The sequence below is a fragment of the Cebus imitator genome, unplaced genomic scaffold, assembly GCF_001604975.1.
Source record: "Cebus imitator isolate Cc_AM_T3 unplaced genomic scaffold, Cebus_imitator-1.0 Scaffold131, whole genome shotgun sequence".
In the NCBI taxonomy this organism is placed as follows: Eukaryota; Metazoa; Chordata; class Mammalia; order Primates; family Cebidae; genus Cebus; species Cebus imitator.
Window position 1 is genome coordinate 370,914 of NW_016107446.1, and position 25,487 is coordinate 396,400.

Sequence of the window (25,487 nt, forward strand, 5' to 3'; positions counted from 1 at the left end):
GACCTTCTGGAAGCCAAGTACAGTACAACCTACATCTTCCACCAGAACCATCTCAGGTGTCTCACTGTCATCACTAAGAATTTAAAATATGATGTCTTTTCATTTGTTTGTTTTTGAGACAGTCTCACTCTATTGCCCAGGCTGGAGTGCAGTGGCGCAGTCAAGTGATTCTCCTGGCTCAGCCTCTTTAACAGCTGGAATTACAGGTGCCCACCACTGCACCTGGCTAATTTTTGTATTTTTAGTAGAGATGGGGTTTCATCATGTTAGCCAGGCTGGTCTCAAACTTCTGACCTTGCGATCCACCCACTTCGGCCTCCTAAAGTGCTGGGATTATAGGCATGAGCCACTATGCTTGGCAAAAGTGTGATGTCTTTTTTGCATAAAGTAAAATTGAGGAAAAATAAAAATGCGTATGGTCTACGTATTTTTAGGAGTTATATGTAAAATGCTCATATGCAGAATGTTTTTAGTACACAGGAAGGAAGGGTAGCAAAATGCTTTCTTGGTGGCATTGCCTCCTCCACTAACTACTCACAAAATAGTGAAAAATGAACATCCTGCTAGATCCTTTCCTGAAGATATGAGTGGAAAGGATAGAGGACTATATGTCTCTCTCAACCCCAATCTGGGGCATTAGCTGCATGCACGTGGCCTCAGATGCCATCTCTCTGGGTCAGCTTCTGTCCATCCTGGGCTGGTAGATGGTTCCTCAGCCCCAGCCTGGCAGGGTGAGCTCCGGCTGGAGAGACAGCTACTGCTGAAACTTGAATGAGGGAGGCTGTGTTCAAAGGGCTCCACCACCTGAACTGAGGTTTTTGCTCCTGAACTTACTAGATCAATGTTTGCATTCCTACAGCTTGATGACTGCATGTTGCTCATCATTGTTATAGAGAAAGATAATCCTGACACATGCCATAACCCACCTGAATGTAAGATGAGGTTCATTCAATTTAGAGAGAGTCCATGAACTCAGCCCTGTTCCTTTCTCTACCTAGTATCTCTTCCTTGAGTATCCCCAAAACTCATACTCCTTTGCCAAAGCGCCTAAAAAGAGTGGAAAATGAAATCATTAAAACTCAAGAACTCAGGAAGAGAGCATGGGTCAGAGTATAACATGTTATGTACTCAGAATCCAATTATCAGGGTAAAAACCACACCCACCCACGATCAGTTGTGCAACCAGGAACTACACTTTTGGTCTGAGTCCCAGTTTTCCATGCTTATAGCACAGATGTTCCAAATTCGCTCTGCCTTTCCAGGATCTAGGGGTAAGGCCTATATAAGATAAAGCACTTGACAGCCCCCAGACCAGGCCCCACCCCTGCACAAAGTGCTCAGTGCAGGTTGATTGTAAAGTACTGAGGGAGCATCTGCTAAAATCACACCACTGATGGCAGCGATCAGGGGTTTAACACTGCTAAAAAGTCTGCACCAACCTGTAAAAGACATGGCAAGATCCTCGCTCTTCTCTGAAGCCACGCCCTTTGCCTGTCCCTGGAGCCCGCTCTCTGCAGGAGAACCTGGAGCTGATCTCCAGAACACAGCTGCTCTCAGCCTTTTAAGCCAGGGCCCGGAGAGGCACTACCAGAATACCAGATCACCAAGAGGCAGGGCAGCCGAGGCTCCGAAATGGAGGAGGAGCGCCTTGTTTACAAGCCAGGACCTGCTGCCTGCCTGGAAGGGCTCTGGCAAGAGAAGAAACCCCTTAAGCCACAGCTGGGGGAAAGGATCAGGTAGTGAGCTCCTCTCCGGCCCAAATCACAGTGAAGGCAGGGCCCACACCTGTATGGATATGAGTGCTCTCCTGTGACCAGGACGGAGCTTGGTACTGGGAGGTGCACACCAAGTACTGATGAATGCCTGACTGTCCTAGACGGAGAACGAGGACGGGTCGCATATGCTTGCCCCAGGGCACAGATGGGGGAGCCACAGAGAGCCCTAGGATGCAACTGTCCCACAGCAGTGGGGCTGGAAGCAGAGGGAGGAGGGCCTCCAGGGGAGAGAAGTGGCCAGAGAGCATCTGCCTGCTTCCTGCCACTGCCGCAGCCGGCCCTGCAGCGGCGTTTCTGGCTCCCTTCCTCAGCCACCTTTCGGAACAGGCAGGCCCAGCGGTGGCTCAGTCTGAAATGCCCAGGCACGACACAGCGAGACTGCTAAACTCTAGCACTCCCTGACTCAGCTCAGCCCCGCAGTGAGCATTCTTAATCTCCTGTTCTGGGGACAGATTTTGCAGCCCGTTCGCATCTTCCCAAGGCTCGCTCAGATCTGGGCACATGGCACAGGAAAAGCGCTGCAGAACGGATCTAGAGAACAGCGGGTGTCGGGAGGCGGGAGTCGGGAGGCAGGAATCATCTCAGCAGTCCCTCTCTGGATTGGGAGGAGGAACATTCCTAATGCATTTGCTTACTGCTGGGGAGGCGGCTCCTCTTCTGAAAGAAGCCACTCCCTCTTCCCACCACCGGCTCCTGGCTTTATTGCTCTTCTCAGGCACTGCCATTGCCATCACCTCCTCATCAACACCTGGCTTCTTCTCTCGCTCTTATTCTCTCCCCTTACCCCTGCCTGTCCTTTTAATACTTTCCAAACACATCTCCAATCCACTCCTCTCCTTCTCCCCAGCTCCAGGCCACCCTGGCAACTGCGTCTGTGCACTGCCTCAGTATCCCCCCTGCTAAACATGCGGCCCACAGCTCACTAGTTTCTGACCTTTCTTCTAATCCATACACCAAGATGTCCCAAAGTGTTCTTTGTAAAAAGTAAATCTAGCAGGGCCTTCCCACAGCTGAAAACCATTTGTGACTCTCTCGGCCCCTGTTCTCAGCCCAGGCTTCCGTTCCCCTTAGAAGGGTGAGCCCTGGCTTCACCAAACTGTCACCTTCTGAGCACTCACCAAAAACCCTGCTAAGCGCTTTCATAAAAATTCCCGTTGAATCCTCATGATGTCACTGGAAGGAGGCATTGCTGTCTGCATTTTACTTGTGAGGAAGCTGAAACTGGAAGGGCTCCATCATTTGCAGACAGTAAGGCAGTAGCCCAGCCCCGATCCTCAGTAAGGCAGGCAGGCAGGCACGCAGGCAGGCAGGCAGACAGATCCGGGCCTAAGGGCCCTGGCCCCTCCCACCTCCAGTGGCTCCCAGGACCACTTACAAGTTTCAAGTCCTTCCTAGCTTCCCAAGGCCAACTGCAAGAAGTTTCTCATTCTCTTCCAGGTGTCCCCATAATGAAAGCACGTGTCCCTCTGCAGCTTACTTGTACATCTTTTTTTATCCCCAGAGTGGATGACTTGAAGATAAGAATCATCTCGAGTCCTCAGTGCTTAACATAGAGCTGTACTCAGGAGAGTTAATCTAACTAGTAAATGGTCAGCAAAATGAATGAGTGGATGAATGAATATCACACATTCAAGTGATCACATTCCCCATCTCTTCCACAAGAAGTCTCAATTTATTGGCTTGGCTGTGTTAGTTATGTTGGAAACAGGTTTACCGGTAACAGAATAGTATCAGGGCAAGGTTACATTTTCAACATCTAAGGGTGGAATGGCCCTTACAATAAATGTGTTGTGTTTTTGTCAGCATTGTCGCTGTTGTTGTTTACTACGGAATATCACCATGCCTGAATCTTAAGCAGACAGGCTTGGGCTCCATTCACAATTTTTCTGCTTTAGAAAAAGTTTTGATCACAGAAGGGGACGTTGGCACTTGCCAACTGCCAGAGCCCCGCAGCAGCTTTGGTCTCAGCACAGGTGGATGTGATTTTCTTTACCGGTGATCTGTCCCCGTGCTGCCTGTGCAGTTTGTCCCGCTGACGATGTGGGTGAAGGATGAAGCCAGGGCTCACCCTTCTAAGGGGGACATTGAGATTCCCAGGCATTGTACCAATTCAGCCATATGTCACCCCAGAAAGTAACTGCTTTTTCCATATATGATCATAACTAATGTTGCAAAGCCTGTTTTGCCTGGATCCTTTTACAGAACCTATGCAAAATATGCTGTGCGCTTTCACTCCAGATTTCTTTCTTAGGATGAATGGCTCTGTGAATACACGGGAACAAGCTCTTATTCTGTTCATCAGGAATCATCATTATTCCATAGGCTAATTCCCTGCGCATTAGTTAGATGGGGTAAAGTTCTGGCTCATGCACAGGAGCTGATGGAAACAGAAATCCTAGTGGCCAAATACATCCTAATGTTCTCCTTTCAATTCTTTCATTTTTTCTGTCTTTACCTTTTAGAAAATGTTAATGTATTCCTGATGAATTCAGTGTGAAAAAAAAATATGTTTATCAGCTTGGGTTTAAAATTTTTATTCATAATAAGAATATAGTAGCACTGCCAGGACCCTCCAAAGCCAATCCTCAGATCTTCACCAACTCCTTGGGGCATCGTAAACAAGCTGACCACGCAGAAGAGTTACAAGAAAGGGATTCCCATGCCAAAACAATAAGCAAGCGTATTTTCATTAGGTACTGATGCTTTGTTCTTTCCATGAGCAGGGATGAAGGAAGTATGCTCTGGTAGCAATAACCCTGCAAGTTGTCATTTGGTAACTGCATAAGTTGTGCCTTTAGCCAGGGCCAAATGGATGATAAACTTGTCACTGCTAACAGGCGCTAGTTATTTGGAGCAATCCACACTTTTTCTTGCAAAATCACACTACTCGATTTCTTGACTACATTTCCTCATCTATAAAATGGGAGAGAGGGAAGATAAGCTCTGCGGCCCTTTTGCACTCTGCGATCTCTAAGTGCCTTTGCATTTCCATCCAGCCCCGCCCCACCCCACCCCAACTAGGGGGTGGATGCCCACAGTCCCCCACCCTGGCCCTGCCAGCATTGCAAAGCCTACTGAGGATTTGCACAAGTAAACCCACCTCAGCAGCTTCACTGCTCCCCTTGGTAAATAACTGCATACAGAAAGCCTGCAGGTTCTCAGGCTGCATCCAGCGCCACAGCTGGGTTCTTTAGTTTGTTGTGAAAAGAATTCCAGCATGACACAGCTCCTCTCAGCACAAAGACCTGCTGAAGCACTAGGAAAAAAAAACTGTTTAAAGAATGCTTCTGAAAGCCAGGCAGCCAGGAGAGAGATGTAGGCTCAGGCCAGCCTCCTCCCTGCCGGGGCCTGGACCTGTTGCCTGGGCTCTGCTCCTCTCAATGGTAAACAGAGCTGTTCACGAATCACCAAGGCTCAGAACCGCGGGTCCGGCCACAGGGGCGCCTTGGACGCCTCCTGGGCATCTGCAGCAAACAGTGCCGCCTGCACTGTGGTCAGAGCTGGGACAGCCAGTCCCACCCGTTGTTTGATTTCTAAACCTGCCTCCACCTCCCCAAGGCCTCTGAGAGCTCAGGGCTTGCAAATCAACACAACATTTAATTAACTGCACATTAAAGTTTCCATCTTTCAAAGAAGGGAATTAGGGACAGTGCACTTTCTGAAGCATTCATTAATGAAAAAATAAATTCTAAAGCCTCCCGAGTTCGGGGTGATCCTTACCGTTCTAGGTGGCTTCCTGCCTTAATGCTCAGGGCAAGTTCCCTGAGATGAGCTGCGATCTTCAGGGTCCCCTTCCAGACAGGTGTTTTTAACCCTCTAAGAGCCAGCCTTGGTTTTTCCCCACACCATGCAGCCTGAATAATCCTTAAGAGTCTTCAGGAAATATTCAGAAGTGTTTCCAATTATATTGAATTATGAATTCTTTTTTATTAAAATAAAAGGTATACATATGTTACTTTTAAAAGAGGCATGAATAATATAAACAACTGTCTACGCTACCTATGAGATGGGTGTAAGCTGCTATTACCCTTGAGAATGACAGAGGCACACACGTTGCTGGCATGGAGGGACACGGCCATCAGCTTGACAGTGGGGAGGGATAGAGACCCAAAGAATACCAAGGGAAAGACAGTCTCCATCAGACATGGTGGCTCATGCCTGCAATCCCAGCATTTTGGGAGGCCAAGGCAGGTGGATCACTTAAAGCCAGGAGTTCAAGACCAGCCTGGCCAACATGGTAAAATTAAAACCCCGTCTCAACTAGAAACACAGAAATTAGCGGGATCTGGTGGCACATGCCTGTAATCCCAGGCACTAGGGAAGCTGAGGCAGGTGAATGGCATGAACTGGGAAGGCGGAGGTTGCAGCGAACCGAGATCGCACCATTGCACTCCAGCCTGGGTGAAAGTGCAAGACTCTGCCTCAAAACAAAAACAAAAACAAAAACAAAAACAAAGACCCGAAGAAATCCAGTGCAACACATCTCAAGTACGGTAGCTCTCCATGTGCCAATTCAGGCTGCGGCTAGACACACACACACACACACACACACACACACACACACACACATATCACTCATCACTCACTCACATATCCTACCTGGAGGCCAAAGAACAGTGAATGGGAAGAACGTTGTTCATGAGGCTGTGCTCCTACTTCTACCACAAACCTATTCCCTGCTTTTTCTACTCATCTGGAAAACCATGGTACCCACCTGTACATGCACCAAGATCACCTGCAGCTCTTTCTATGAGTTGCATCATTTTTAAAAGGAATTATGTTGCCATGCTTCTTTTTGTTACTTATCTGTATACATGGCTCTTCCCAATATTGTCAAGTTTTAAGAAAAAGGAAGGGATCTGATTTAATTTCATATTATGCTTTGTGTGTATCTAGTCATCCTACACATTTTACTTCACTTACATGCCAGACACTGCACCAAGCATCAAGGATATTGATGCTGGTCCTGCCCTTCTAGAGATGGCCAACAAATAGCAGATAAATGAACGGATTGTCGATTATCATTATGGTTAGGTAGGGACAAGGGCCTCAGGTAAGAAATGGTAGAGAAGAAGAGACCGACTTCCAATGAGATGCTTCAGGATAGCCTCTGGAGGGGATGTTGGAGGTCATCCCACAGAAGGAAGAGAAAGTGCTAGCTATGCAGCAAGTGGGGAGAGTGGCATCCCTGGTCAAGGTATCTTGCACATGACAGAAATACAGTCAGCGATTCTTGATTTGTTGATAAAAGTTAATATAATACATCTAATATATTTGAATTACCAATACAATCTAACCACAGTAGGCATATATATAGAAAAAGCACCCAGTAAATCAATTCTTTGCTATCCAGGAGGTGGTGGAGCCTTGTGCAAGCAATAGGCTCCTTCTCCTTGATGGGTTCACTTAAGACACTAAAACTCACCAAGCTCAGAGCTCTTGTACCCTCAGCCTTTTCCTTTTCCTCTCTTCTCAGCTCTCCAGTCACTGCCCAGCATGTATGTGTGCAGTAATCGGAATACCAGAGGATTCTAGGTGTTCATCCACAATTCCTTTCAATCCACCATTTCTGTCCAGTCTGGATTTTTCTCTCCAGTGTGACATCACGGAAGAGGCAGCATCTCAATTTCTTACACGTATTCCTGAAGTAACCTGCAATGTCATCACATATTGCAAGAACGCAGAGTGAGGGTGTGTAATCATCACACACCATAGCTTGTGCAGCTGGCTGTGGGTTATTGAAATGTGTGTCCCATCTTGTGATGAGAGAGGGAACTGAAGGAGTCCAAACTGCTCGACCACTTGGCTGTCATGGCACAGGTGCCCCACTCCCCTGGCCTCCCATTCAGCTTTGTCAAAGGGAAATGTAGGCGGAGGCGAGGTAGGAAATATCTAGTGAGGTGAGTTTCCCTGCCTGGACCCTGACTGATACGGCCACCCAGGAGATGAGTGGGATTTTCTTATCTTTTCTTATTACTTAATAATTGTTGCCTTTGTGCCTAGATTGTCATGTAGCCCTTGGGGAAGAAGAAGAACGGGTTATAAAGACTAAAAAAATCTGTATCTGCACAAGCAGCATCTGGCTGGAAGCTGGGCCCACCTACTCCTTGAAACAGTCAGATGCTATTGTTCTCCTGCCCCCCTTCCTTCCTGTCTGTCACCAACCCTTCTGGGGGCCTTCTCTGTGTCAAGCCCTATGTTATACTGTTAGAAACACACATATGATGATGGACACAGTCCTTACTCTCAAAATTCCAGTCTAGTGGGGATGTGTGAGCAGATGATGGGGACAGAGTGAGAACTACTGTGATCAAGGTGGGCGAAGGGTATGAAGAGGACACAGGCAGTGGTCCCATGACACAGCCCAGGGGGAGCTGATGGAGAGCTTCTCAGAGAAGTAGAGGCCAGGGTCAACTTGCAAATGATCAAGAGATAAAACTGACACTGAGTAAGCAACAGGAAAATTTAGGAGGTGCTACATCAACAGGTACAGTACTGAAATGTCTAGTCCTTACTGGTTCCCATACAGGTCTGGGGGTTGCTGAAATGGATTCCGATGACTGCATCAGAATCAGGGAAGGCCCCACTCCCACCAAGAAAGTCTAGTCTAGTGAGTCCATGTTGAAGCTTAAGAATCTATTTGCTTGTTTTAATTCTCTAATAGGGGGTGTAGTAGGTGCCTGGTTATCTCATTCTCATAACGTTCCTTTGAGAGTCAGGGAACTGCTCCTCCCTATTGGAACTGTGAGCAGGGATCAGCCTGGACAATGAATATGAGTCATTCAGACCCCCCAGGCATAGTATGTTTGAGCCCCACAAATGGTGGGTCAAATGCTTTCTGCTGCAAAATTTTGATGGATGATGCTTCTTTAGCCTGGACAGAGGTTTAATTTGTGTTGCTACGGAATACTTTCAATTGTCAACAACAAAAGGCGATATTTCCAATACTCCTTGAGAATAGGCTTCAAAGCCATCAGCTCTTTTTTTAAAAAGCGTTTCAGCTTTATTTTGATGTGGCAGAAAAGTTTTGCATGCATCCTTGCATCCACTGTTGTGACAGCTGCGTTTAATGAGTGCAAAATGATCAGAAAAACATCCTCTGCTGTGGGTTGCCAGTTGGCGACAGGGGATAGGTGATGCTGTAATCGGAGCAGGAATGTCAGGTACACATCTGCGGAGGCGGAATTCTGCTGTCTGGTCTGTACTGGGTGGCTCAATGCATGGCCGAAAACCCAAGTAAGACCTGTAGACCCATGTCCCACAGTACCCTTCCTCAAGCAGCAGGGCAAAGACTCAACTGGACCACCTCTGGCTGTTCCTGCTAGAAGTTCATCCAAAGTCAAGTGTTCCTAAATCTTCCACATATCTGTCTTAAGGAGAGAAGATCTTTCTGGCTACTCTAACATAACTAACAAACTCAGGAGAAAACCAAAAAAAGTGGGGAAGGGGGCCAATTTTAAATAATTCATGTATGAAGGCCTAAATCAGAAAATAAAGGATTTTCTTTAAATATAGTCATGATAGATCAAATTATTGTTTAACAAATATTCAGTACCCCTCCTGCACCTCAACATGGAAATATACTGGCCTCCAATGGGAAGAGTTTACTTTTTCACCCTACTGATGTTGAGCTTGACTATGGGATCCCTTTGGCCAATGAAATGTGGGCAGAAATGACCATATGTCAATTTGGAGCCTAGGTCTTAAGGTATTGCATGTTTACACATACCACTTTGAGAGCTGCTACTTGCACCTTAAAAAGATTATAAACCAGATAGCTCTATGCCCTCTGATGATCCTTGCAGAATGAGACAGGTGAAACAGACCTGAACACAAACTGTGGCTTGAAGCCGAGTTGCTCCAACTGACCCACGCACCCGCGAAGCATACCTGGAGGAGAGGCGCCTACCTGTGCCCACTTAGATCACCCACGGCACAGCTGACCTGCAGCCCAGGAAGCAGGAGCATAGACGATGGTTAATTTAAATCACTGAGATTTAGAATTATTTGTTATTCAGCATCATTGTGTTGCTTCATAAGCTTTTGATAGAGATTACCAACAATGAATGCCTGATTATGTGCCAGAGAAATTTTTCCAGCTGTGCTAAATGCCTCCTACAGCTCTGTCGACATGGTGGGAGGGTGCTTTGGATTAAATGCTTGTGTCCCCCCAAATTGTATATGTTGAAGCCTTAACCCCCAATATGATAGTAGCAGGAGGTGGAGACTTTGGGAGGTGATTTGTGTCAGATGAGGTCATGAAGGTGCCACTATCACTATGAGATTAATGACCTTATAAAAAGGGGAAGAAACCCAATCTCTGTCTCTCTGTCTCTCTCTCTCTCTCTGTCTCTCTCTCTCTCTCTCTCTCTCTCTCTCTCTCTCTCAGCCATGCGAGGACACAGAGAGAAGACATTCATCTGCAAATCAGGAAGAAAGCCCTCACCAGGAACTTTGATCAGCCAGCATCTTGATCTTGGACTTCTCGGCCTGCAGAACTGTGAGAAATAAATCATTGTCTAAGCCCCCCAGTCTACAGTGTTTGTTATAGCAGCTGAAACTAAGACAGAGGGAAAGTAGATGGAGCAAACACTCAAGTCAATCAGTCAGACCTACACAAAGCAAGACAGGTAACAGCTCCATGCTGAGCTACATTTTTCAGCTTTGGGTTCCATTTTGGGGTCATGGAGTCAGTCACACTTACAAATAATGGAAGGGCAGCTTCAGTAAGGTTGCCAAGGCAGCTCCTTGGTGCCAACATTCCTTACTGATTATTACTTTCTTGCATCTTTTTTTAAAAATATTTTATTTAGAGACAAGCTCTCTCTCGCTCTCATCCAAGCTGGGGTGCAGTGGTGCAATCCTGGCTCACTGCAGCCTGGACCTCCTGGGCTCAAGAGATCCTCTCACTTCAGCCTCCTGAGTAGCTGGAACTTCACGTGCATGGCACTACAATCAGCTATTTTTCTTTTTTTTCTCTGACTAAATCTAGCTCTGTTGCCCAGGCTGGAGTGCAGTGGCACATTTTCCACGCACTGCAACCTCCGCCTCCCGGGCTCAAGTGATTCCTCCGCCTGCACCACCACACCAGGCTAATTTTTTGTATTTTTAGTAGAGACGGGTTTTTAACCATGTCAGCCAGGCTGATCTTGAACTGCAGCCCTCATGATCCACCTACCTTGGGCTCCCAAAGTGCTGGGATAACAGGCGTGAGTTACCATGCCCAACCCTCCTTCTTACATCTTACAGGTGAAAACTAAAAGTAGCTACATGTATCCATCTCTTTCCATTGAGCTGGTTTCATTTCTGTATGGCTCCGTTTTCAATCTTCTCTTTCCTCAGTCATGGAAAGACAACAAAAATAAATTGTCACAGAGAACCATTATGACAATTTACTCTTGCGGGGAGAATCCTGTGGGTGTCTGAAAGCTTACTCTAAGTTATATTTGCTTCATTTATGCTTCTATTGACGAATAATTAGGGCAGCAATTAATTTTAAAATGCAAATGAGCAATGGGTCTCACTGTTTTGTTTTGTTTTAAATATCCTTTGTCTTCAGTTGTACTGGTGTCTTAATGGATTTAGGTTAGCAAAGGAATGAAATTATTTTTTCTAATGCTTTATTTATTTGATTGAATCGGACTTTTTATCAAATATTGACTATAAATGTTTGTTCAAGATCACATGCCGTAGAAATTAATAGAAATAAAAACCTGGAATAGAGAACCACCAATTTTTTTTTTTTTTTGAGGCAAAGTTTTGCTCTTGTTGCCCAGACTGGAGTGCAATGGCATGATCTCAGATCACTGCAACCTCCGCCTCCTGGGTTCAAATGATTCTCCTGCCTCAGCCTCCCAAGTAGCTGGGATTAAAGGCACCCACCATCTCGCCCAGCTAATTTTTTGTACTTTTAGTAGAGACGGGGTTTCGCCATATTGGTCAGGTTGGTCTCAAACTCCTGACCTCAGGTGAGAACCACCATTTTTTATGTGTCTTGTGGGTAATCTGTCTGAATGATGATCAGTGACAGAAGAGGTGATGGCCTTGTACCTGCTATCTGAACAAATTGTTTTGTAGTCAACGGGAAAGTTCTTTATCTTTGAAAATATCTCATAGATATTCTTTGAGGAAACTTTCCAACTATAATGATAAGTAAAAGTATTATTTAATTCTTTTATATCCTCCAGTACTGGAAGGGCTGGAAACATCATAAGAAGTTCACCAAGTATGCCTTTCATTTGTTCATTCATTCAGCATTGACTGATGTGTAGTATATGCTAACACTCCACTCTGTGCTAGATTTACCAGTCTCTGCTTTCAAAGAGTTCATAGTCTACAGGGAAAGTCCAACAAGGAAAACCTCTGTTGTCTCTTTGTCATGGCACTACCTGGCATCATTTCCCATGCACGTTTATCCTTTCTCCTCACCTGGAATGTGACCCACAGGGGGGAAGGAACTGTGCCTGTATTCTCACCATGTGAGGTGTATTCTCACCACATGAGCTGTATTCTCACCACGTGAGCAGGACGTACCATGGAAGAGGCACTCAGGACATATCTGTGGCTGTCGGAAAAGAAAATAAGTTATATTTTAGAGATGTAAATAGGATGAAATGGAAGCTCAAAGGGCAGATACGTTTCTCAGCATAGAGTGTGGTCGAAGATGAGTTGATTGGAAAGGTATGGAAGAACTGATGAGGATGGTAGCAGGGAGCACCATGAGGGGATATACAGGAGGTTACCCAAAGAACAAAGTCTGAAGCACACAGCAGGTGCGAAGTCACGGAGGAGTGGGCCATCTGGATGAGACTGGGAATGCCGAGGAGGTTTCACTGGAGTATGGGATGCTGTGGGGAATGGCCAGAGCTGGGCTAGATGGGCAGCAAAGCCTGAAGCAGCAGTCATCTTATACCCGGGTGGAGAAGCTGTTCTCTGTAATCGATGTTGATTACCAATTGACTGAAACATTTAAATGCCAAATTATTAACTAGTATGAGCATTTAAGAAAAAGAGGCTGGGTGCAGTTGCTCATGTCTGTAATCCCAACATTTTGAGAGGCCAAGGTGGGAGGATTGCTGAAGCCCAGGAGTTCAAGACCAGCCTGAACAACATAGTGAGACCACCCCCAACTCTACCCAAAAAAAAGAAAGAAAGAAAAAGAAAGTTCTCCAGTCATAATGGCACAGGGCACACACCTGTAGTCCCAGCTACTCAGGAGGCTGAGGCAGGAGGATCAATTGAGACCAGGAGGTAGAGACTGCTGTGAGTTGTGATCATCCCATTGCATTCTAGCCTGGGCGATAGAGCAAGACCCTGTCTCAGAAAAACAAAAAAAGTTATCCACCTTTGACAGATATCTGAATCCCTCTTTTATAATAAACCTCAAATGCTTTCCACTGACATGGAACTTAGTTTGAAGGTACAGCCAAGACATCACCCACTGTCCCAAAGAAAGTACATGGTCACTAATCACACACGTCAGCTGCAGCTGTTTTTATTCCATTATCTAAATATTTAAAGAGAAGCCAGCATTTTGGTCTCAATTATCTGAATAATTCCACAACTCACCATTTGTTTTTGGTAGAGATTCAGGGTTAAAATAATAATAATAGGTATCTTTAAGACTAAACGTTATGCATATGAAAGTCTATTTTCAAACATCTAAATTATTTGCCTCTGTTTTTCACCCATGTAAGAAAATATTTTATACCTCAAGAATGAATGAAAGACCATCACATGAGCTAGGTTTTTTTTTTCAAATTGCTTTTTGTTGTTGTTTCATGGATTTTTCTGTTTTATTAGGAAAAAACAATTAAATGGAGCACATATGCAGATCCAATCACTGCCTCCCGCCTGCTGCAGGTGGAGGTCGTGAGTAAGTGGTGGCAGCCTACTTCCGATCTCATTATGAATTCCTCTCATGTGGACACAGACTTCAGCCGGGGATGACAAGGATTTTTGAACTTCAAAAAAAATAAAGGAGGAATCATAATAAATATTTTACTGTCTAGTCAACCCAATTTATGAAGCCTGATTATCTCTCTCAGGCTCCGGAGATTGCTACCGGAAATCTCCCCAGATGTTCCCCCTTCTAACCCAACTCTCCACTGTCTGGCAGGAAGGCAGCAGGGTATCTGCATTCCGGAAGAGCCCAGCTGCCTGGGAAGAGAGAGGGAGCGGCCTGCTCGACAGCCCTGCCTGCTAACCAGTCCTCATTTGGGTTCACGGACCAGGGAGTGACCCAGTTTTCTTCTGCTCAGCTTGATACTGTGTTCCAAGTTGGGGTCCCCTGGGACTATGTGGAGGGAGAGTCCCTGAGGCAGCAGGGAACTAATCACTCTCACTTCCCAAGTCAACAGATATCCTGAAACGGTGCTGTTTGAACGATATTGGGCGAGCACATGACAAGTGCTTCTGGGGTTCTTTGTATGGGCCCAGACATTTTCATTTCTGTTTCTAAGCTACACAGCCTCAGGGATTTTAGTAACAATTGGACTCTGTATACTTGAGTTATCTGTTGTTGGTGTAACTTTGAAAATTCAGCTTATCGTATAAATGTCATTATATTATATATAATATGTAGCATAATTCTTTTGATGTGAGCACGTGTTCTTCCCCTTTGGAACACACCTATATATGTTAGTTTGCCCTTCCACCATCTAGTCCTTGGCTGTGATCCCAGTGGCTACACTACAGTACACACTCACTAGTGCCATGAATAACTTGGACCTAATGTGAGATTCGACAGAAACTAACACCCTTAGGAGAGATCATCTCACCACAAATGGCCCTTGGGAGTCAGACCAGCCAAACTAGAATTCTTGAAAGAGCTGTTCCAGAAAAATTCTTGCTTGGGTTTTTTTTAAGCCACAAAGCCAAAAGTCTGAAGGTGCATTTGATATTCCTATTGCCTGGCTGCATGAAATAACCGCACAGTGAGCTTGTGACAAAGAACGTCATCCTTGCAGTGCCTCGGCAGAGCCTCTGAAGGCCATAACTAGAATCTGAAGGGCAGGTAACCTGAGTGCACACTGGAGATCAGAGTCTCAGCAAACTCAGGGGGTTCACATTTACTTGGCAATCTCTGAAAAGATAGGAATTGGGGTTGTCTTGCATATTTCTTTTTTTTTTAAACCCAGTTTTCAAAAGATGAGATTCTAGTGCTGTAAGTGATGATATATCGCCTACTGACCAAGGCTTCAAGGTACCATTTGTGTCTGCTAACGATCAAGCTTCACCAAAAATAGAATTGAAACATGAATGAAATATAAATCATTTTGTAAAACACTGGATTTCTGTGTGTGTTTCTCATAAGAAAGTCTGCATAGACCCCATAACTTTGAATTATTAAAACGAGAATTTTATAATACTAGTATAAAGACTGAGCTATTCTACCCACAAAAATAAAAGTTTTAGGTGGACATTTATGTGCTTGGACAATAATGAGGGGGGAAAAGCTTTTGATCAACAACCACCAAAAAAAAAAAAAAACCTTCCCAAAGAAAACTGTAGAAAAAGAATCAATTGCCAATTTCCCTAATTAAAAAATGTCCAGGCCAGGCATGGTGGCTCATGCCTGTAATCCCAGCACTTTGGGAGGCTGAGGTGGGTGGATCACCTAAGGTTAGGAATTCGAGACCAGCCTGGCCAACATGGTGAAACTCTGTCTCTACTAAAAATACAAAAGTTAGCTGGGTGTGGTAGCAGACACCTGTAATCCCAGATACTCCGGAGGCTGAGACAGAAGAATCCCTTGAACCTGGGAGGCAGAGGTTGCAGTGAGCCGAGATCATACCACTGCACTCCAGCCTGGGCCACAGAGCAAGACTCTGTCTCAAAAAAAAAATAAATGTCTAGACTAGAGTTTTGAATTTTTTCAATGAGCATTCATGACCCTCCAATAGAAAACTTTATGTAATTATTTTCTTTTAGATATGTCATTTTCATTAACACCACTGTGATGTAGACCTAATAACAGTGAAAATGCTGATGACAGTATTTAGAAAATAATTGTGGTGAGACAGTATTTTGTGGTTGACTTCATGCTGCTCCTTTTGTGTTATCCTCTTTATCTCTGCCCACTCATGACCTCTCCAGAAAGCAGAACTTAGGAATCACAAGTATTAGAAAGGACAAGACATTTCTCATGCTTTGTGTTCTTTCCATTTTGTTCCATGCTGTTTTTCCTTCATTTATGATCTAATTCTTTAGACATTTCTCTCTGAATGGAACTGATTACACCTATAAATAAAGCATTGATAAAATGGTCTGAAGTTTTAAAAATATGATTTGACTTTTAAAATAAAACTGCTACCCTGCCAAGGGTCTCCCAGGTCCAATTATCATTTTGTTGTGTTTTGTTGCTTGATTTTTTTTTTTTTTGCACCAGTTACCAAGGATATTCTGAAGGCCTGCATCTAAGTTGCATAGGCTTGAAAATACTCAAGATGAAGAGATTATATTGGCATGCATGGGAATGTTGAGTTCTGGTTACTATTGTTTTAATATTGGCTCACTGTGAGTCATCATACTAAGTAGTTTCACAGAAAAGAAAAAGGTTTCTGAATAAATTTTATGAGGGACACACAGGAAGTTACCTAGGAATTTAAGAAGAGACTAAAAACAGGAAAGAGGTGAAAGAGAACTCAGAGAAAAGTTTTGTCAAATAAGGGCTGGGTGCTCATGTTTCTCTGAAATGAGGGTTAGAATGATGGGTGCTAGAAAAATCAAATATGTTCCAAAAATTAATATATCACAACATATAAAATATTGACAAAAATTCTTACTGGATAATGACAGTATTGCCAAGGAGCTAAAGGCTAGAAGGGAAGATTTAACAGGATTTAGAAACCATACAAAGAACGGCAGAATTATACCACATTAACAGAATGAAGAGCCAAAAAAATTATGATTTTTCTCTAATGATACAGAAAAAGTATTTGACAGATTCTGTACCTTTTCGTGATTAAAAAAACTAGTCAACAAACTAGGAGTAGAAGGGAACCACCTCAACATAATAAAGGCCATATATGAAAAGCCCACAGCTAAAGTCATACCCAATGGCGAAAAACTGAAGCATTTTTTTCCAAGATCAGGAACAAGATAAGGATGCCTACTTTTGCTACTTGTCTTCAATAGTACTGGCTGTCCTAGACAGAGCAATTGGGCAAGAAAAAGAAACCAAAAACACCAAATTAAAAAGGGAGAATTAAAATTATCTCTATTCGCAGATGACATCATCTTATGCATAGAAAACCCTAAAGATAATACCAAAAAATACAACTTTCAGAATAAACAAATTCAGCAAAGTTGCAGAAGGCAAAAATCAACATACAAGAATCAGTTGCATTCCTATATACTAACAGTGAACAATCTGAAAAGCAAATTAAGAAAACAATTCCATTTACAATAGCATGAAAAAGAACAAAATACTTAGGAATAAACCTAAAAGGTGAGAGATTTATACACCAGGAGCTACAAAACATTGATGAAAGCAATCAAAGAAGACTTTTAAATAAATGAAATGACACCTCATGTTCATGGATTGGAAAATTTAATACTGTTAAGATGTCCCTACTTCCCAAAGCAATCTACATATTCGATGGAACTTCCATCAAAATCCAAATGGCAGTTTTGGAAGAAACAGAAAAAAAGTTCTAAAATGAAATATCAAAAAACCCCAAATAGCCAAAATGATTTTTAAAATGAAGAAAAAATTGTTGTGATCACACTTCCTGATTTCAAAACATATTACAAAGCTACTGTAACCAAAACAGTGTAGTAATGTCATAATGACAGACATATAAACCACCTCTTCCCCCAAAAAATAGAAAAGAGCCCAGAAATAAGCACTTGCCTATATGGTTAAATGATCTTCTGCAGGAATGCCAAGACCACTCAATGGGGAAAGGTCAATCTCTTAAACAAATTGTGCTGGGACAACTGGATATCTGCATACAAAACAAGTAAGTTGGACCCTTACCTTATATGTTATACAAAATTAACTCAAAATGAATGAAAGACCTAAACATAAGACTCAAAACTAATAAAACTCCTAGAAGAGAACATAGGGGAAATTCTTCATGATATCAGATTTGGCAATGATTTCTTGGATATGATGCCAACATCACAGACAACAAAAGCAAAAATAATTAGTATTATATCCAAACTTAAGCAAAAATGTTTATGCATCCAAGCACACAATCAACAGAGCAAAAAGGTAACATACAGAATGGGAGAAACCATCTGCAAGTCATATATCTGATAAGGGGTTAAAACCCAGAATACATAAAGAACTCCTACAATTCAACAACAAAAAAATTTAAATAACCTGTTTAAAAATAGGTGAAGGACTTAAATAGACATTTCTGCAAAGATGATCTACAAATGGCCAAGAAGCACACAAAAAGATGTCCAGCATCGCTAATCATCAGAGAGACTTTCATCAAAATCACCATGAGATGTCACTTCACACCCATTAGGATGGCCACTACCAAAAAAGGAGAGGAGGAGAATAACAAGTGTTGGGGAGGATGGAGAAATTAAAAACTGTGTATACTGTTGGTGGAAATGTCAAAAGGTACAACTACTATGAAGCTTCCTCAAAAAGTTAAAAATACAATGAAATATCACTTCACACACATTAGTATAGTTACTACCAAACAAACAAGCAAAGGAAAATAATACATGTTAAGGAAGAATCCTTGTGCACTATTGGTGAGATTATGAAATGGCGCAACTGCTATTAAAAAAAGTATAGTAGGCCGGGCGTGGTGGCTCACGCCTGTAATCCCAGCACTTTGGGAGGCAAAGGTGGGTGGATCACGAGGTCAAGAGATCGAGACCATCCTGGTCAACATGGTGAAACCCGTCTCTACTAAAAATACAAAAAATCAGCTGGGCATGGTGGCACGTGCCTGTAATCCCAGCTACTCAGGAGGCTGAGGCAGGAGAATTGCCTGAACCCAGGAGGCGGAGGTTGCGGTGAGCTGGATCACACCATTGCACTCCAGCCTGGGCAAAAAAAAAAAAAAAAAAAATGTATAGCAGTTCCTCAAAAAATTAAAAATATAATCACCATATGACTCAGCAATTCTACTTCTGGGTATATATCCAAAAGACTGAATTAAAAGGAAGATTTTAACAGGGAATTGCACACCCATGTTCATTGCAGCATTATTCACAATAGCCAAGAAATGGAAGTATCCCAAATGTTCATCAAATGAATAACTAAAGAAAATACTGCATATACATACAATGAAATATTATCCAGCCTTAAAAAGAAGGAAATCTTGGCACAAGCTACAACATGGGTGAACCTTGAAGATATTATGCTACGTAAAATAATCCAGTCACCAAAGGGCAAATATTGTATGATTCTACTTCTATGAGATGCCTAGAGTAGTCAAATTCACAGAGACAGAAAGTAGTATGGGGGTTCCTTATGAAAGACCTAAACATAAGACCCAAAACTAATAAAACTCCTAGAAGAGAACATAGGGGAAAATCACACATTAGTATAATTACTACCCAGTTACTCTCCCAGGGAGAGACACAGTTTTTGTTCAATGAATACGGAATTTCAGGTTTGCAAGATGACAAAGTTCTGGAGATCTGTGTCACAACAATGTGAATGTAATTAAGACTATGAAACTGTACACTTAAAAATGGTTAAGATGGTAAATTTTATGTCATGTATTTTTTACTAAAATAATTTTTTTAATTTTTGAATTTCCTTTTTATAAAAGATGGGTGGCAGCAGGAAGAAGCCCAGAGCATGTGAAAGTTCATTTGTGGTAACGGGGAGGGAACCAGAGGAACTAAGATTTTGAGGCAGTTAAGAAAAAAGGAAAAATTGTGTCCAGCAACGAAGAAGAGCCATAATGAAATAAAGTTCCAAGGAGACTGGACCTCCTGCTGAGAACTAGCAAGGCTTCAAGTGCACTGGATGGAGGAATTGCTAAAAATGGCATGAGAATGTTTTTGCCCAAAAGCTGCAGTTTTCAATTTGAATAAATCAGTGAGACCATACACAAAAGCTGAGCCTTGGCTTCCCTCCATCCCTTCTCCCAATTTGGAAGAAAAACAACCTGAGTGTGCACTAAAGTGCTATTTCAGCCCCCAAAGCAATGGAAGAGGTCTTCGGATTGGCGCCAATTCATGACAAAATTTGTGTCATTTGTTCATTCAACAAACCTTTCATCTGTGCCAGGCACTGCCCTAGGTGCTGGTATAGGAGTTGGTTAAAAGACTTTCTTCCCATGGGACTTGCATCTTAGAGGCACCCATCAGGTGGGCTCTGTTCTGTCACACATTTCTGCTGTGCAGGTATGCACTGGCTGAGTATCTCTGTTTCCTTGTTTTTCTGTACCTTTAAAGAACTGGAAAACTTCTTGAGACCTTGGGCCCATCCTTTCATGACCATCACTCTTGACTATAAAAAGCCAGTGTTTGTACAGCTGTGGGTAAAGAAGTCCAAGTCTCAAATGACTAGGATACTGTGGACTTCTAAACAGGGGCTTAGCCCGCAAGGGAGAAGAGAAGGGCTGGAACTTCAGGCATCATTTAGGACTTGGTGAGCCAAGTATGAGTCCTAATCAAGAGATAGAGAGCACATGAGGGCAAACAGAATAGCCTGCCAGTGAAGGAAGACGTGAAAGAAACTGCAAGAGAAGAATAGTCTTTCAGATTATTTGCAGCATCACAGTTATGTCCTGTGGGCCTGGTGGGCAGCTAGCTGGTCCTGGACAGATCACTATAGCAGGAAGCCTTGCCCTTGAGGAGAGCCAAAGAGTTTGTAGTGCTCTTAAGACCTCTAAAGCTAGACTTACAAAGCCTTTTCCATTTCTTTTCTTTCTTTGTTTTTTGAGACAGAGTCTCGCTCTGTTGCCAGGCGCCAGGCTGGAGTGCAGTGGCACAATCTCAGCTCACCGCCACCTCTGCCTCCTGGGTTCAAGCAATTCTCCTGCCTCAGCCTCCCGGGTAGCTGGGACTATAGGCACACTCCACCATGCCCAGCTAATTTTTGTATTTTTTAGTAGAGACGGGGTTTCACCATGTTGGCCAGGATGGTCTCGATCTCTTGACCTTGTGATCTGCCCACCTCAGCCTCCCAAAGTGCTGGGATTACATGCATAAGCCACCACGCCTGGCCAGCCTTCTCCATTTCTGATCTACTAGTCATCAAATAGCCTCCATGAAATGCAGGAAGAAAATATTAGAACTTCTATACATACTTTTAAAATCTTATCTTTTTGCGTTTTTACCTTTTGCATATTTTATAATGTATATAATCTACTAATACAATAGGAAGGGTGCACAACTTATAAATATATAAATACATAAAATATATATGCACCTAGTTGCCCCTGTAGTGAAAATGATGGACATTACATACTTTTAAAAATTTTACTTATTTAGTTTTACTAGTTAGAGATTTAACATTACAGCAATAAAGATTTGAAACAAATCCATATTTCAGAGCCGTGGACTTAAGTATGCATATGTTGGGACTTCATGATCAAAATATTTTAGTGATAAGGGTGAACAATCAGAAAAGTTTGGCAATCACAGCTCTAGGCAATTTATTCCTTCTTTAATCAACTTCTGTACCGTAAGACCAAGAGCATCCAGCATTTTGGGATACACATTGCCTTTTGTACCAGACCACCAGGATGGAAGGAGGGGGAGGTAAAACGGAGAGGGGGCAGGCAGGCAGAGGCATGGTTCAAACAGAAGCAGTGGACAAAGCCCCAGGAAGAACAGGAAAGAAGTGTGATAATTTGCAAACTGTTTAGTAGTAATTGTGGGGTTTGTTGCCAAATAGCAAATTTTATCAGACTTATCTGGTTTCCCTTGGCATCCACATCCCACGCTGTTCCATTCAGAAGATAAAAGGGTCCTACATGTGGAAAGGTTTTATCCTTAGGGAGACATAGATTATATCCTTACTTGCTTTATTAATTCCCTGAGTCTATCTTAAAAGGGAGCAGTAATTTCTCTAATAGCTGGGGTGTGGCTGCATCTTCAGCTGGATGTTAGGCTCTGCTAGAAACTTACACTCACACACAGGCATACACACACGTGTACATGCATACAAACATACACTGCATGTATGCATGTGTGCACACACATATAAGCAGGCACACACAGGTGCACATGCACACATGCTCATATGTGTGCGCACAAACTTAAGTCTATGGCTCTGAAATATGGATTTGTTCCAAATCTCCATTGCTATAATGTAAAACGTAATATCACTAACTAGTAAAAACTAAATAGGTCAAATGTTGAAAGTATGCAATGCTTGCCAGGGATGGTGGCTCACACCTGTAATCCCAGCATTCTGGGAGGCTGAGGTGGGCAGATCACCTGAGGTCAGGAGTTCGAGACCAGTCTGGCCAACATGGTGAAACCCTGTCTCTACTAAAAATAAAAAAACTAGCTAGGTGTGGTGGCACACACTTGTAGTCCCAGCTACTCATGAGGCAGGAGAATCAATGGAACCCAGGAGGCGGAGGTTGCATGGAGGTGGAAGTTACATTGAGCCAAGATTGCACCATTGCACTCCAGCCTGGGCAACAGAACAGATTCCATCCCAAAAAAAAAAAAAGTATGTAATGTCCATCATTATTTACACTAGGTTGACAACTATGACAACTAGGTGTATCATTTTGCAGCTTAATGAATCCGGGAAAACTGTTTCTTAATAAAAGAAGGCAAACATTTTCACCAGCCTAATTAAGAACAAGAGTACTTATAATCTATATTAATGTTGAAAATTCTACCTCCTTTGCAATGGCTTCTTTGAGATCAATTGTATGGATATACGACTACTTGTTTTATCAAATCTACCGATGAACATGGAGATGGTTTCCACGTTCTCACTGCAGCAAAAAAACACCTTCACGTTAGTTTTCTATAGGTTAAATGTCCAGAATGTGATGCTGTGTAGTCAGAAGTCATGTACATTTCAAAATGTGATCTCTACTGCCAGATTTCCCTCCAAAAATATTGAATCCAACAATGTTAGAAAGCCCCTTGCCCTCACTGGGGATTCTCAAATTCTTTTTATCATGTTGGTCAAGTCAACAACAATAAAAATAACATCGTGTTTTAATTCACCATACATTTGCATCAGTTATTTACTAGATTAAACATTTATAGTATCATGCTTACTGCTCATTTGCAATCACTGCATTCCTGCCAGTTTCCACATTTCCCCCTTGGTTTGCACTCTTCAGAGTCTCATTTACTGAAAAGAGGTTTTTACTGTTACATGAACTCTTTGCCTATAACAACAACAACAAAATACTCTTCCCAGGTTCATTTTGTTCTCTTTTAAGTTTTACTTATACTGCTTTTGCCATACACATTTTTACATTTGAGGAACTGTATGAAATTGTAGCCATGTTAATAAAATGTTTGCTTTCTATTGTCTTTTTTGTCAAACTTAAAAGCATCTCCTTATACAAGATTATTGAGATAGTCATCAGTATTTTTTTCTGGTATATTCAGTTTCTTTTTTAAACATTTAAATATTTTATTTCTCTGAAATTTATTTTGAAGGAGTCGGGGGACATCCAGCTTCCTTTTCAATATGGCTAATCTCAATAAGAATTGTCCAACACTGTCTGCTGAGTAATCCATATCTTCCCAACTGGTCAGAAACCAGCTCTGTCCTGGTTTCTGTGCCTTTCCCAGCCTTCTAGTCATTTCTGTGACCTTCCTGCCTCAGGACTAGCACCACTTTCCTTCACTTTTACTGCTCCATGACTGCTGTACCATCTCACAAGGGAAATCTCCCCAGCCACTCTTCTCTTTCAAAATTTGTGTCACATTTCTACGGTATCTATTCATCCAGTTGAACCTTAAAATTATATCATGATACAAAATAACTTTTGTTGAAACATTAGAACTTCCACACTCTCATAATAAAGTTCCCCTAAAATATTATTTATGACAGCGATCAGCAAACTTTTTCTGTCAAGGTCTAGACAGTGAATACTTTAGTCTTTTTTTGCAGGCTGTTATTATCTGTGCCGCAACTACCCAACGTAGCCACTGAGGTGCAAAGGCAGCCATAAACAGCATGTAAGTTAATGGGCATGTCTATATCAAGAAAACTTTATCTACAAAAATAGGGAGAGGTTCAATGGCATACTACTTAGCCACCAAAAAAATAAAGTACTGATACATAATATTATCTTGGTGGGAAAACCCACAATTACTTTTGCACCAACCTAATACAATGTGAATGAACCTCAAAAACATTATGTGGAGTGAAAGAAGCCAGATACAAAAGGTCACATGTTGTACAATTCCATGTATATAAAATATACAGAATTGGTTAATCCAAACAGATAGAAAGCAGATTAGTGATTGTCACTGGCTAGAGAGAGGGGAGAATAAGGAGAATAAGAATACTTACTAGGTATTATACAAAGTGATTTTCTGGGAAATAAAAAAAAGTGTTGAAAGTAGAGGTGATGGTTACATATCACTGTAAATGTACTATGAACTTTTATACTTTAAAGTGGTTAATTTTATGTTATATAAAATTCACTTAAATTAAAAAGCAGAGGGCAGAATTTGACCCATTGGCCATACTTTGCCAATGCTGATTTATAGGATAAACAAAATAATAGCATTAAAGAAATGTTTCATAAAGAAGGAACTTGCATTTGATAACATAATCATGTTTTCTTCTACTTTTTGTCCCATGGAAAATGCAGCCTACACAAAAAGGAGTTGAGAGGAAGTTCCAGTGGACAGCAGAGGTAGGCACAGTTACGTACAAATATCAGGATGGATTCTTTGGGGTAGGATAGGCTAGTAACAGATAAACTCCCATGCTTTGGTTTACTTGTTACTCAAACTAACCTCAGCACAACAGAAGTTTAGTTCTTTTCATGTAACAGACCTTTACAGGTATTCAAGTTGGTAGGGCAGTTCTTTACCACATGGTCATTCAGGAACCCAAATCCTTCCATTTGGTAACTACACCATTCTCTGGGACCAGGCTATTTCTTCACAAATTGCAATGTACATCTTGTTAAAATGAAGATAATGACTTAGTAGGTCTGGGTGGGACCTGAGATAGTGCATCTCTAATACACTCCTGGTGATGTGGATGCCTCTGGTCTGGGGACCATACCCGGAGTAACAAGATGACAAAGACATTATTGCTAGCTGCATCCTAACAGCAGCAAAGATAGCAGGAAGACCCAGCTGCTCTCCTAAAAGGCTGAGCCTTGAAATGCATGCTGCATTTCCCTTTATATTCTATTGGCCAATCTGCGTGATGCCACCTAAGAAGGGAGGCTGAGCAACATAACCAACAGCAGTTCTTCAGTGTGGAAAGAGAAAACTAACTTTGGTAAACAGTTAGCAGTCTCTGCCCTATACATTTCCAAAATGCATTAAAAGATAATAGGCCGGGCACAGTGGCTTATGCCTGTAATCCCAGCACTTTGGGGGGCCAAGGCAGGTGAATCACCTGAGGTCGGGAGTTCAAGACCAACCTGACCAACGTGTTGAAACCCCATCTCTACTAAAAATACACAAATTAGCCTGGTGTGGTTGTGCGTGCTTGTAATTCCAGCTACTCAGGAGGCTGACATGGGAGAATCGCTTGAACCCGGGAGGTGGGGGTTGAAGTGAGCCAAGATGGTGCCACTGCACTCCAGCCTGGGACACAGAGGGAGACCCTGT

At 42.7% G+C, this 25,487-nt stretch overlaps 1 protein-coding gene and 1 long non-coding RNA gene across 2 annotated transcripts in view; both read right to left on the bottom strand.

Annotated features, from left to right (window-relative positions):
* LOC108312919 overlaps positions 1-25,487 on the bottom strand; it is a 102,292-nt gene that overhangs the window by 14,342 nt on the left and 62,463 nt on the right. The gene's annotated exons all lie outside the window — the stretch shown is intronic.
* LOC119473085 lies at positions 6,178-10,479 on the bottom strand. Its single transcript, XR_005202257.1, has 3 exons — positions 10,222-10,479; positions 9,602-9,719; positions 6,178-7,427 (listed from the first exon to the last, which is right to left on the bottom strand). It is a non-coding gene; the product is annotated as an uncharacterized LOC119473085 (long non-coding RNA).